This window comes from Hyla sarda, chromosome 11, assembly GCF_029499605.1.
Source record: "Hyla sarda isolate aHylSar1 chromosome 11, aHylSar1.hap1, whole genome shotgun sequence".
Taxonomy (NCBI): domain Eukaryota; kingdom Metazoa; phylum Chordata; class Amphibia; order Anura; family Hylidae; genus Hyla; species Hyla sarda.
In genome coordinates this window covers 15,067,866-15,082,647 of record NC_079199.1, presented here as the reverse complement: position 1 = coordinate 15,082,647, position 14,782 = coordinate 15,067,866, and the positions used below count along the sequence as shown (strand labels likewise).

The 14,782-nt window shown below is 42.0% G+C and overlaps 1 protein-coding gene across 2 annotated transcripts in view; it reads right to left on the bottom strand.

The window, feature by feature from the left end:
- Positions 1-14,782, bottom strand: part of CLMN (calmin) — a 95,118-nt gene that overhangs the window by 29,749 nt on the left and 50,587 nt on the right. The window lies entirely within an intron of this gene.

The following is a 14,782-nucleotide window of genomic DNA, read 5'->3' as shown; positions in this document are numbered from 1 at the left end:
ATCAACTTTACTACTGTAGTCATGCAGCGATCCATCCTACAGTGCCGTGATTTTTGTGCTCCCAGGACTATATAAAAAGCTGGGGACAACCTGTCTAGTAGACATACTGCAAGGCATCAATGTTGGTTAGTAACCAACTTTCTCAAGCTCCAGAATGGCACTCATACTGATGCAGTGATACCTTCCATAGTGCAGTATAGCTTATGCCATTTGCTTTCAGAAAAGCTAGGGGACAACATCTGTGGTAGCTATAATGATAGGCAGTACTCTTGCCTGTCACCCAGCTTTCCGAGGCTCCTGAATGGAACACTTCTTTTTCCAAAGGGATACACCCCATAGAACGGAATAGCTTATTTTCTTTCAGGGCTGCAGGAAAGCTGGGGACAACCTCTCTGATTATGGTGGGCAGCAATGTTGGTTGTCACCCAGCTTTCCTAGACACAGATATACAAAACAGTTGAATAGAATTTTGAATGACTCCATTATCTTTTACTGGTCTGCAGTGGCTGCAGCACATCACAGGTGAGGAGTAATAGTCTGCGTATCCCAGGGCTCCATCCTCTGGTCTCAGTCACATCGAGGTGATGAATCCAGTTAAAAGCCGGGTCCCCGCACATCCGCAGCTTTCATGACGCCATGATATCATCGCCTCCGTTAAGCGCGGGTGTCGGCGGCGCAGCTGGGATAACGCCGTCTCGCCGCCAGTGCGGAAAACCTCTTTCCTTCCTATAAATCACATTATAGTCCAGGATGTAGATACAGGTTCCACTGGGCGCCGTAAAATGCGCGCAGCAAGGCCGCGGGATACGTCTTACTCAGAGCTTTATGGGGAATTTACGAAGAAGTTACAATCGGGTGGAGGAATCAATGTAACAAACCAAAACGGAGGCTCGGATACATTGTATCGCAAGGATGTAAGACACAAGGGGAGTGAGGGCCATAAGGGAATGTTCACACTGGGTGTTTACGTGCATTTTTTTTTTGTGTCAAAATTAAATCTACAAAACGAAAAAAAATAATTATTTTTTTTGCTATAAATAAAAGAAGCAGCCTCGGTATTGCAAAACTACAACTCCCAGCATGCCCAGACAGCCATTGGCTGAACAAAATTGCTGCAGAAGCGGCTAAAATGCAGTAAAAGTTCAACATGTGAACACAACCCACAACCAAGTATGTCAAATGTTCACTTATGAGTTCACCTGGGTGATCTCCAGCATTAGGAGCCTGATTAGAAAACAGGTGCAGTAATCAAACGCCACACCCTCAGGGAATTCAAGGGAAATGTAGGCAGCAATATCAAGTCCTTTCAGTGATTCTATGTGATCCCAACATGAAATCTATTCCATGCCTGCCACATCAGCTAACACAGGTAAGCACAGGACATACACAAGAACCTCTACATTATGCTGCATTATAAAAAACAATAAAAACATCCCACAATGCTTTTTCAACAGCACAAAAAAATAGGGTTCAGTATTAACAATGACCACAAGGTGTCAGTGTATAAAGACTTCAATAGAAAAAAATATATATAAACTTTACAACAGACAAGACATCCAATAGTATCGTGATTGAGTGCTGCCCCTGGTGGTCAATGTGGTAATGCAGCCTATAAATTCATCATGTGGATCCAGAAGAAGCCAAAACAAAAATGTCAATATCTGTTGGTTTCTCTAAAGCAGTGTTTCCGAAACAGTGTGCCTCCAGCTGTTGCAAAACTACAACTCCCAGCATGCCCGGACAGCCAACGGCTGTCCGGGCATGCTGGGAGTTGTAGTTTTGCAACAGCTGGAGGCACACTGTTTGGAAAAACACTACTCTTAAGGATAAAGAGCCCAACAGACAGCTCCCTATATCATTGGCTGTCAGGGCAGGCTGGGAGTTGTAGTTTTGCAACAGCTGGAGGCACACTGTTTGGAAAAACACTACTCTTAAGGATAAAGAGCCCAACAGACAGCTCCCTATATCATTGACTGTCAGGGCAGGCTGGGAGTTGTAGTTTTTCAACAGCTGGAGGTTCACAGTTTAGAGACTTAAAGGCGTAAACAAAAACAAAAAATAATTTTTAAATCAATTGGTGCCAGAAAGTTAAACAGATTTTTAAATGACTTCTATTAAAAAAAATCTTAATCCTTCCAGTACTTATCAGCTGCTGCTGCTCCAGTACTTCTCATACTACAGAGGAAGTTGTGTAGTTCTTTCCAGACAGAGGTGTCAGCAGAGAACACTGTGGTCAATGTCAGGAACTGTCCAGAGCAGGAGAGCTTTGCTATGGGGATTTGCTCCTGCTGTGGAAAGTTCCTGTCATGGACAGAGGTGGCAGCAGAGAGCACTGTGGTCAGACTGGAAAGAACGACACAACTTCCTCTGGAGCCTACAGCAGCTGATAAGTACTGGAAGGATTAAGATTTTTCAATAGAAGTAATTTACCAATCTGTATAACTTTCTGGCACCAGTTGATTAAAAAAAAATAAAAAAAAATAAAAAAGTTTTCCACCGGGTACCCCTTTAAGCCACATAGTTGTACTGCAGGTATATAGCAGTTGAAGGTGTAGCTGAGCTGAGTGAGTCATCTCGCAATGATGCGCTGCCATATATTTTATTGGTCATTTCATCTAGGACTGTAAGTACCAGAACTGTTATATAAACTCAGGGAGTTATCACCGAGCCAAAGCAACCAATTCAGGGGTAGCAGAGTTGAGTTTGCAATTTAGCTTTTACATAATCTGTCCATTTAAAAAAAAAAGCAATAAAATAGTATGAGACGCTGGTATGTCGGTGTAGCAGAGCTTAGTGAGTTCTTTGGTGGATGCAGGGCTGCCAACTACCTCTAAGATGATGCAACCCCTGAGAACGTTAAAGCGGTACTCCAGTGAAAAACATTTTTTATTTTTTTAAATCAACTGGTGCCAGAAAGTTAAACAGATTTGTAAATGACTTCTATTAAAAAAAATCTTTACCCTTTCAGTACTTTTTAGCAGCTGTATGCTACAGAGGAAATTCTTTTCTTTTTTTAATTTCTTTTTTGTCTTGTCCACAGTGCTCTCTGCTGACACCTCTGTCCGTATCAGGAACTGTCCAGAGCAGGAGAAAATCCTCAAAGCAAACCTATGCTGCTCTGGACAGTTCCTGACACGGACAGAGGTGTCCGCAGAGAGCACTGTGGACAAGACAAAAAATAAATTCAAAAAGAAAAGAATTTCCTCTGTAGCATACAGCCGCTAAAAAGTACTGGAAGGGTTAAGATTTTTTAATAGAAGTCATTTACAAATCTGTTTAACTTTCTGGCACCAGTTCATTAAAAACAAAAAAAAAGGTTTTCCACCGGAGTACCCCTTTAAATGACAAGTTCAGCTCTGCTACACCTGTATGAGCGGCACAATAGTCCCCTATAGCTGCAGGGCTGTGGGCATTTCCTCCTCTGGGACAGTTGCTATCAATACAGTTATCTGATCAGCGGAAATACATGAGGGCGATACGGGAACGGCGATCTGGCGTGACCGTCTTCTCATCAGCTCACGAAAAATCTGCAAAGAAATTTGGGGAATTTTTTTCCCCCCCTCTAATCAGGTCTAAAGCTAAATTCAGAATACTGCTGGTTTCCAGCTCCCGGAGAGCAATGCATTGTGGGAAATTGCAAGGCTGTGTTATTTACCATACCAAGCCCAACTACAACCCTCAGCATGCTTGGATAGCCTGATTTATTTATTTTTTTTTTTTTTGGGGGGGGGGAGGCAGCTTTTTTTAAATGTATTTATTTATTTTTTTCCCCCCATTTTGGCTTTTGTTTATTTTTTTGGGTCTCAGTGGTAGTTTTTTCAAAAAATGCAGTGTGCTGAGACTATAGCGTTTTTTTTATTTTTTTTCAGGGAATCTCATCTGTATTTTTCTCCTATAGACAATGTAGCGATTATTTAGTTCTTTTTTTTTCCCCTCTCCCCGAATCTTAAATCAAAATCCTTAAAGGGGTACTCCGGTGGAAAACTTTTTTTTTTTTTTTAAATGAACTGATGTCAGAAAGTTAAACAGATTTGTAAAGTACTTCTATTAAAAAATCTTTACCCTTCCAGTACTTTTTAGCAGCTGTATGCTACAGAAGAATTTTCTTTTTGAATTTCTTTTTTTGTCTCGTCCACAGTGCTCTCCGCTGACACCTCTGTCCGTGTCAGGAACGGTCCAGAGCAGCATAGGTTTGCTATGGGGATTTTCTCCTGCTCTGGACAGTTCCTGATACGGGCATCAGGTGTCGGCAGAGAGCACTGTGGACAAGACAAAAAAAGAAATTCAAAAAGAAAAGAATTTCCTCTGTGGCATACAGCTGCTAATAAGTACTGGAAGGGTAAAGATTTTTTAATAGAAGTCATTTACAAATCTGTTTAACTTTCTGTACCCCTTTAAGAGTGAATGAATCACATGACTTGTCATGAGAAAAACGCAGGCGGAAAAAAACCCCGCCAAGATTAAAATTCACTATTTAAAAACGAAAAATAAACCAACCCCAAAAAAAATGCAAAATGAGAGGGCAATTTTTGGGGTATTTTATTTATTTATGTGTATATATATATATATATATATATATATATATATATATATATATATATATATATCATTTTTATTTAGTTTAATTTTTTAGGTAAAAATTAAAAAGCCAGAAATAAGTTGTGTGGAACCGTTAACTTAGAGCAGTGGTTCCCAACCAGTGTGCCTCCAGCTGTTGCAACACTACAACTCCCAGCATGCTGATAACATAGAAGAGCTGAGCTGATTAAAGGGAACCCTAACCATAACTGTTGCAGAGAATTTATAATGTGGCCACCAGTCATACATACATGACAATGTTACCTACCCAGAGTGCCTCCAGCTGTTGCAAAACTACAACTCCCAGCATGCCTAGACAGCCTTCGGCTGTCTGGGCATGCTGTGAGTTGTCGTTTTGAAACAGCTGGAGGCACACTGGTTGGGAAACACTGTTGTGGAGAATCACTGTCACTTTTAAAAACAATGTGTCACAGGAACATCTCGAGAAGCGACCCTGACCCATCAAAAATGTTGACATATCTGCGTGACTTATCAAAAGTTTTTTAAAGTGACAGTGATTCTCCACAACAGTGTTTCCCAAACAGTGTGCCTCCAGCTGTTTCAAAACGACAACTCACAGGCTGTCTGGGCATGCTGGGAGTTGTCGTTTTGAAACAGCTCTAGGCACCCTAGTTAGTAAACAGAAGAGCTGAGCTGATTAAAGGGAACCCTAGTTTATGTTTACTAACTAGGGTGCCTCCAGCTGTTTCAAAACAACAACTCCCAGCATGCCAGGACAGCCAGAGGCTGTCCGGGCATGCTGGGAATTGTCGTTTTGAAACAGCTGGAGGCACACTGGTTGGGAAACACTGTTGTGGAGAATCACTGTCACTTTAAAAAGCTTTTGATAAGTCACGCAGATATGTCAAAATTTTTGATGGGTCAGGGTCGCTTCTCAAGGTGTTCCTGTGACACATATTTTATTTTTTAAAGTGACAGTAACCCTTTAAGATGTTCTCAGGAGTGGTGGGGGGTCCCCTCCCCCCAGTGATCACTCAATTATGCCATATCTAATACTGATCTATGGTGTCAGACATGGGCAGGACAGGGTGTGCCCCGGGCGATAGGCGTTACAGCCCGGGAAGTGTTTGCACCCACAATACCGGCCCATGTTGACACTAGACAATCCCTGACAATGGAAGCTTTCATCCCCAACACAAAGAGAGCGTAGATGTGACTGGGGCACGCCACTGACCCTGCCCCACAGCGCCGTGCTACCCGCCTGGGCAACCCGGCACGCCAACCTGGCACACGGTGACGCTTGTTCATGTCGGGGCCGAAATGGGAAAATAATTGTTTCTATAGAAACAACAAAGGGGGGAGATTAAAACCTGCGCAGAGAAGGACAGGAGCAGTTGCCCATAGCAACCAATCAGATCGCTTCTTTCATTTTGCAGAGGCCTTTTTTTTCAAAATGAAAGTAGTGATCTGATTGGTTGCTATGGGCAACTGCTCCACTTTACCTCAGCACAGGATTTTATAAATCTCCCTCAAAGTTATTGCTGAAATGTGGGGATGGACGGGGCTTTGTCTATAGGCAAAATAGGCAGCCGCCTAGAGCGCACTCTTGACAGGGGCACCGCACTGCCCGCAGCAATAAAGTTAGCCAGCATCTGAAGCACCTGCCATTCAGATAAACCCCGCCACCCGAGTAGTAAGGAGATTATATGAGGAGGAGGTTTGTTACAGTGTGCCACCCGAGTAGTAAGGTGATTACATGAGGAGGAGGTTTATTACAGTGTGCCACCCGAGTAGTAAGGAGATTATATGAGGAGGAGGTTTGTTACAGTGTGTCACCCCAGTAGTAAGGAGATTACATGAGGAGGGGGTTTGTTACAGTGTGCCACCCGAGTAGTAAGGAGATTATATGAGGAGGAGGTTTGTTACAGTGTGTCACCCCAGTAGTAAGGAGATTACATGAGGAGGGTGTTTGTTACAGTGTGTCACCCCAGTAGTAAGGAGATTACATGAGGAGGAGGTTTGTTACAGTGTGTCACCCCAGTAGTACGGTGATTATATGAGGAGGAGGTTTGTTACAGTGTGTCACCCCAGTAGTAAGGAGATTACATGAGGAGGGGGTTTGTTACAGTGTATCACCCCAGTAGTAAGGAGATTACATGAGGAGGAGGTTTGTTACAGTGTGTCACCCCAGTAGTAAGGAGATTACATGAGGAGGAGGTTTGTTACAGTGTGTCACCCCAGTAGTAAGGAGATTACATGAGGAGGAGGTTTGTTACAGTGTGTCACCCCAGTAGTAAGGAGATTACATGAGGAGGGGGTTTGTTACAGTGTGTCACCCCAGTAGTAAGGAGATTACATGAGGAGGGGGTTTGTTACAGTGTGTCACCTCAGTAGTAATGAAATTACATGAGGAGGAGGTTTGTTACAGTGTGTCACCTCAGTAGTAAGGAAATTACATGAGGAGGAGGTTTGTTACAGTGTGTCACCCCAGTAGTAAGGAGATTACATGAGGAGGGGGTTTGTTACAGTGTGTCACCCCAGTAGTAAGGAGATTACATGAGGAGGTGGATTGTTACAGTGTGTCACCCCAGTAGTAAGGAGATTACATGAGGAGGAGGTTTGTTACAGTGTGTCACCCCAGTAGTAAGGAGATTACATGAGGAGGAGGTTTGTTACAGTGTGTCACCCCAGTAGTAAGGAGATTACATGAGGAGGAGGTTTGTTACAGTGTGTCACCCCAGTAGTAAGGAGATTACATGAGGAGGGGGTTTGTTACAGTGTGTCACCCCAGTAGTAAGGAGATTACATGAGGAGGGGGTTTGTTACAGTGTGTCACCTCAGTAGTAATGAAATTACATGAGGAGGAGGTTTGTTACAGTGTGTCACCTCAGTAGTAAGGAAATTACATGAGGAGGAGGTTTGTTACAGTGTGTCACCCCAGTAGTAAGGAGATTACATGAGGAGGGGGTTTGTTACAGTGTGTCACCCCAGTAGTAAGGAGATTACATGAGGAGGTGGATTGTTACAGTGTGTCACCCCAGTAGTAAGGAGATTACATGAGGAGGAGGTTTGTTACAGTGTGTCACCCCAGTAGTAAGGAGATTACATGAGGAGGAGGTTTGTTACAGTGTGTCACCCCAGTAGTAAGGAGATTACATGAGGAGGAAATTCCGTAGTGTGAACCTTGCCTAATAGAATTGGCAGCAGAAAATTTGCAGTATATATAGTATGTGTGAACATACGCTAAGGGTGCATTCACACACACACACAGGATCCGCTGCGGATTTTAAGGCTAGGTTCACACTGTGGAATTTCTGGGCCTAATTTCTGCCGGAGATCGAGTTGGCAGCACTAGGACCGCGTGGACTACATTGCCGTCCCCATAGATGGCAATGCATTTCTGAGCAGATCTCCCAAAAGATCCACCCAGAAATGCATTGCAGTCTATGGGAGCAGCAATGCAGTGTGCTCGGTCCTAGCGCCGCCTGCTCATTCTCCGGCAGAAATTCTGCAGTGTGAACCTAGCCTTAGGCGATTCTTAAATATTTTGGACTGTTTTGTCAAATCTGCAACTGCCCTATTACCCTAAAGGTCCGTTCACACAGGCAGATTTTCCTGGTTGTTTTGGTGCAGCTTTTAGGGCACAATCCCACGTGCCATATTTTGCTGCTGCGTATTTTCTTTCCCCTTGAAGTTCATTGGGAAAGAAAATACACGACAGAAAATACGCAGCAAAACACGGCATGTGGGAATGTGCCCTTATACAGAGGAATTTTCTGATGCAGATTTTCTAATGGCAAGGATGCATTCACACTAAGGAATTTCCAAGCGGAGAAAAGTTTTAAGAAAGCTGAGTAATGACCAATATGGCTGCAAGTACAGAACCCACAAATACCGTTCGTTACTCAGCTTTCCTGGAGGCTCTCCTGATGTTGCAAAAGTACAACTCCCAGCATCCCAAGATAGCCAAAGTCTGCATAATAATAAGTTTGCAAAACTACAACTCCCAGCATGCTCTCACAGCTGATTTGTAAAACTACAAGTTACAAAACTGCAACTTCCATTAAAGGGGTATTCCAGTGAAAAACAATTTTTTTTTTTTACATATCAACTGGTTCCAGAAAGTTAAACAGATTTGTAAATTACTTCTATTGAAAAAATCTTAATCCTTCCCGTACTTATCAGCTGCTGTATGCTCCAGAGGAAGTTGTGTCGTCTTATCACAGTGCTCTCTGCTGCCACCTCTGTCTGTATGAGGAACGGTCAGGAGTAGAGATGAGCGAACTTACAGTAAATTCGATTCGTCACAAACTTCTCGTCTCGGCAGTTGATGACTTTTCCTGCATAAATTAGTTCAGCTTTCCGGTGCTCCCGTGGGCTGGAAAAGGTGGATACAGTCCTAGGAGACTCTTTCCTAGGACTGTATCCACCTTTTCCAGCCCACCGGAGCACCGGAAAGCTGAACTAATTTACGCAGGATAAGTCATCAACTGCCGAGCCGAGAAGTTCGTGACGAATCGAATTTACTGTAAGTTCGCTCATCTCTAGTCAGGAGCAGGAGAGGTTTGCTATAGGGCAGTGGTCTTCAACCTGCGGACCTCCAGATGTTGCAAAACTACAACTCCCAGCATGCCCGGACAGCCGTTGGCTGTCCGGGCATGCTGAGAGTTGTAGTTTTGCAACATCTGGAGGTCCGCAGGTTGAAGACCACTGCTATAAGGATTTTGCTATAGGGATTCCTGACATGGACAGAGGTGGCAGCAGAGAGCACTGAGGTCAGACTGGAAAGAACTACACAACTTCCTCTGGAGCATACAGCAGCTGATAAGTACGGGAAGGATTATGATTTTTTAATAGAAGTCATTTACAAATCTGTTTATTTTCATATAGAGTTTTTCACTGGAGTACCCCTTTAAAATGGTACCCCGCACCTAGACATCTTATCCCCTATCCAAAGACTACAACTCCCAGCATGCCCTGACAGCTGAAGGCATGATGGGTATTGTAATTTTGCACCAGCCGGAGAGCTACAGGTTGGAGTAAACTACTCTGATCCATTAGCCGTCCTGGTTATAATGGAGCAGCATCCATCACCCGTCCACCTGGCGCGGAGTACCCGGGCGGAGCGCGGCCTCCGATATTACGGTAACATTAGAAACACGAAAGTGTTTCCATTTCATGGACGGAGTATTAGAAGCCAACAGGGAATATCAGGCTGTAATATTTTATGTCCCACACACTGCACAGTACCTGGCAGCGCCGCCATACCAGAGCAACCTGCATGGAGATGGCAGTAAAGTTTATGGCAAGGTAAATCTCATAAAGACGGAAAAAATGTGCACAGACGACAATGCCTTAAGTGCCCGCCGGTGCCCGCAGGACTGCGCAGACCACACAGGGTTATTATGGTTCTCATAAATGAGGAGTGATCGCCTGACGCTGCCAGCCATTCAGTGGGTACAGGGGTGTTTATGATGGCGGAACATATAGAGAGCCAGGCTGGAGCAATATCAACTTCCATAATCCGCCACTACATAAAAATGGAGCGATGCCCGCCATGAGCCGTCCACCCCATCCATCCAGTGCCACCGCCCCCCGACATGAAGACATCTCAATAAAAGAAAATATATGAACCTGCCCCGAAATATCCCAATGTGGGTATGGAAACTGGAAATCATAAAGTACGAAGAGGAGGGCAAGTGCCAAGGAGGTGCCCAGCGCCAGCCAAAGGATCTTATCTCAAGTGTAATAAAACAACTCTAATCCTACAAACACAGGGGCAGTATTATAGGAGTTATATTCTTGTATATAGAAGCAGTATTATAGTAGTTATATTCTTGTATATAGGAGCAGTATTATAGTAGTTATATTCTTGTATATAGGAGCAGTATTATAGTAGTTATATTCTTGTATATAGGAGCAGTATTATAGTAGTTATATTCTTGTATATAGGAGCAGTATTATAGTAGTTATATCCTTGTATATAGGAGTGGTATTATAGTAGTTATATTCTTGTATATAGGAGCAGTATTATAGTAGTTATATTCTTGTATACAGGAGCAGTATTATAGTAGTTATATTCTTGTATATTGGAGCGGTATTACAGTAGTTATATTCTTGTATATAGGAGCAGTATTATAGTAGTTATATTCTTGTATATAGGAGTAGTATTATAGTAGGTTATATTCTTGTATATAGGAGCAGTATTATAGTAGTTATATTCTTGTATATAGGAGGCAGTATTATAGTAGTTATATTCCTGTATATGGGAGCCGTATTATAGTAGTTATATCCTTGTATATAGGAGCAGTATTATATTAGTTATACTCTTGTATATAGGAGGCAGTATTATAGTAGTTATATTCTTGTATATAGGAAGCAGTATTATAGTAGTTATATTCTTGTATATAGGGGCAGTATTATAGTAGTTATATTCTTGTATATAGGGGCAGTATTATAGTAGTTATATTCTTGTCTATAGGAGTAGTATTATAGTAGGTTATATTCTTGTATATAGGAGAAGTATTATAGTAGTTATATTCTTGTATATAGGAGCAGTATTATAGTAGTTATATTCTTGTATATAGGAGCAGTATTATAGTAGTTATATTCTTGTACATAGGAGCAGTATTATAGTAGTTATATTCTTGTATATAGGAGCAGTATTATAGTAGTTATAATTCTTGTATATAGGAGCAGTATTATAGTAGTTATATTCTTGTATATAGGAGCAGTATTATAGGAGTTATATTCTTGTATATAGGAGGCAGTATTATAGTAGTTATATTCTTGTATATAGGAGCAGTATTATAGTAGTTATATTCTTGTATATAGGAGCAGTATTATAGTGGTTATATTCTTGTATATAGGAGGCAGTATTATAGTAGTTATATTCTTGTATATAGGAGCAGTATTATAGCAGTTATATTCTTGTATATAGGAGGAAGTATTATACTAGTTATATTCTTGTATATAGGAGCAGTATTATAGTGGTTATATTCTTGTATATAGAAGGCAGTATTATAGTAGTTATATTCTTGAACATAGGAGGCAGTATTATATTTTGGTAATGCACATAGCATCTATTTAATGACTTTTATACTATAACAGTTGCTATCAGTTGATTTTTTGGTATCTTGTGATGAGACTGGGGGAGGGGACACTTTTTAAACATGTATTTTTCTTCGCCCTGTCATATAAACAAATAATCATTTATAATGTGTCATCTACGAGGACACAATAAGCCATCTCTTCATGTGACACTGTCCCTTTCTGACTATGAGCCCCAGCTGCATGTGATGACATCATGGCGCCGACGTCCCAGAGTACATAGACACGTGTTAAATTGTCCTAAACAACCCTGGTCACGACATGCAAGATGAATTTACAATATTGCGCCATTTTATAAGATTTCCTCAATTTAAAATTAAGCCCCCTCCCATGTAAAGTATAGGAAAAGTAATGCTGCAATCTATTACTACTTGACATAAAAAGAGGACAGTGCAATTAAAAGGAAGCAAGTCCAGTAATTACACATGTGCCCTAATAGTTTATTTATTTTTTAAGGAAAACCCTTTTATTGTTATGAACTTTACAGTGGTTACCTCCAGAGCTGCACTCACAATTCTGCTGATTTCACGTAACCAAGGAGCAGTGCACTGTGCATGCTCCGATGACAGCTGGACACTTACCAAGATAAAATGGAAGGTCACATGACCCCCCCCCCCCCCATATTTTAAACAGAAACAGCAGAACTATAAATGCAGCTCTGGAGGTGGCTAAAGGTGTAATTTCCCAATAGCTGGAGAGTTGCGGACTATATTACTGCCTTATGGCGAAACAAAAAGTGCAGACATCTGCCATGCACAGGTAATAGACCAGGGTTTGGGAAAACCAGGGTGCCTCCAGCTGTTGCAAAACTACAACTCCCAGCATTCCTGGACAGCCGAAGCATGCTGGGAGTTGTAGTTTTGCAACCGCTGGAGACACACTGGTTGGGAGACACTGAATTGCACTATAAGAAGACCATCAAAGGCTGCCTGGGCATGCTGAGAGTAGTAGTTTTGCAACAGTGCAACAGCTGGAGGCACACTGGTTGGGGGAACACTGACTTGCACTGGAAAAAGACCCTCAAAGGCTGTCTGGGCATGCTGGGAGTTGTAGTTTTGCAACAGCTAAAGGCACACTGGTTGGGAAACATTGAAATGCATGAGAAGAAAAACCCCAAAAGCTGTTCGGGCATGCTGGGAGTTGTAGTTTTACAACAGCCTCCAGCTGTTGTAAAATTACAACTCCCAGCATGCCCGAACAGATTTTGGGGGTTTTCTTCTCATGCAGGTCAATGCTTCCCAACCAGTGTGCCTCCAGCTGTTGCCAAACTACAACTCCCAGCATGCCTGAACAGCCTTTGGGGGTTTTCTTCTCATGCAGGTCAATGTTTCCCAACCAAAGGCTCTTCGGGCATGCTGGGAGTTGTAATTTGGCAACCGCTGGAGGCACATTGGTTGGGAAAAAGTGGCTTTTGGCTGTCTGGGCATGCTGGGAGTTGGAGTCTTGCAACAGCTGGAGGCACCCTGGTTAGGAAACACTGGGAAAAATCACATAGTAGATAAGTGTTTACACATTTCCGCTTATCTTTCTTCGTGACTGAGCCGTGACCTTCATAATTCTAAAATTTCTGTGTAATCGTCAGCCTGGAATGTGTTACTAAATTTGTATCCGTATCTAATAAACAACATAGAAAGCACACACGAAACCCGAATGCCAGACTAGTCACAGCATAGAACGATAAGACATAAATGGCGCAGAGAAATCCCCAAACATACAATTCATAGGGGAAATGGACCATATATTCCTCTAACCCAGTGTTTTCTAACCAGGGTGCATCCAGCTGTTGCAAAACTACAACTCCCAGCATGTCCGGACAGCCGAAGCAGACTCTGCATTTCCGAGCGGACTCTGCAGAAAGAATTGACATGTCGTTTCTTTCTGCTGAGGCCGGATCGAAATTCCTGCGGCAGATGTTTCCACCGCGGAAATTCCGCTGTGTGCACTGAATTTTTCCCCGCTATATTCCACTCGGAAATTCCACTGTGTGAACGTGGCCTTAGGCTATGTTCACAGGGTTGAATTTTCAATTTTGCCGGAAAATTCTGCTGGAAATTCGGCCGGATTTACTGCGCATTATGATCAAAGGGATTCGGTCATCCCACTGACCCAGAATTTCCGTGGGTGGAATTTCAGCTGTGAAAATTCCACAAATATATAAGCCTGGTCTTATAATTTTGCAGAATACGGGTAAAATGCCTTTGAACTCGATGGGGCTTGAATTCCGGCATAATTCAGCTTTGCCAAACTGAAATTTTTGCGCAATTACGGATACTCCGCCAGAGTGAAAATCCACATCAGAAAACTAAGGATTTCTGCCGTGGATAAGCGATAGATTTTTCCGAAGTTGTCCGTACATATTTGACACAAGAAACAATGGCGGCTTCTATAAGGGAATACTTTATAAAAATCAGTGGTCTCAAACTGTGGCCCTCCAGATGTTGCAAAACTTTCACTCCTAGCATGCCCGGACAGCCAATGGCTGTCCGGGCATGCTGGGAGTTAAAGTTTTGCAACATCTGGAGGGCCAGAATTTAAGACCACTGATAGAGATGAGCGAACTTACAGTAAATTCGATTCGTCACGAACTTCTCGGCTCGGCAGTTGCTGACTTTTCCTGCATAAATTAGTTCAGCTTTCAGGTGCTCCCGTGGGCTGGAAAAGGTGGATACAGTCCTAGGAGACTCTTTCCTAGGACTGTATCCACCTTTTCCAGCCCACCGGAGCACCGTAAAGCTGAACTAATTTATGCAGGAAAAGTCAACAACCGCCGAGCCGAGAAGTTCGTGACGAATCGAATTTACTGTAAGTTCGCTCATCTCTATCCACTGATACAAGGTAATATGCCGAAAATATAATATAAATAAAAACCTAAAAAAAAATTATGAAAATCTAAAAGAAATAACAATACAAAAGATTAAAAAAATTATTATATTGAATAATACAATGAAATAAAAAAATTATATCTCAACAAATATAAATAGTAAAAAAGAAATCATTTATATATTTCAAATCAATAAAATAAAAATGAAATAAAAAATGAAATATAATAAATTAAAAATAAAGAAATGAAATACTACAAACTAAACTTGTAATCTAACATAATCAATGCAAAAATGAACAGTTAAAAAAAGGA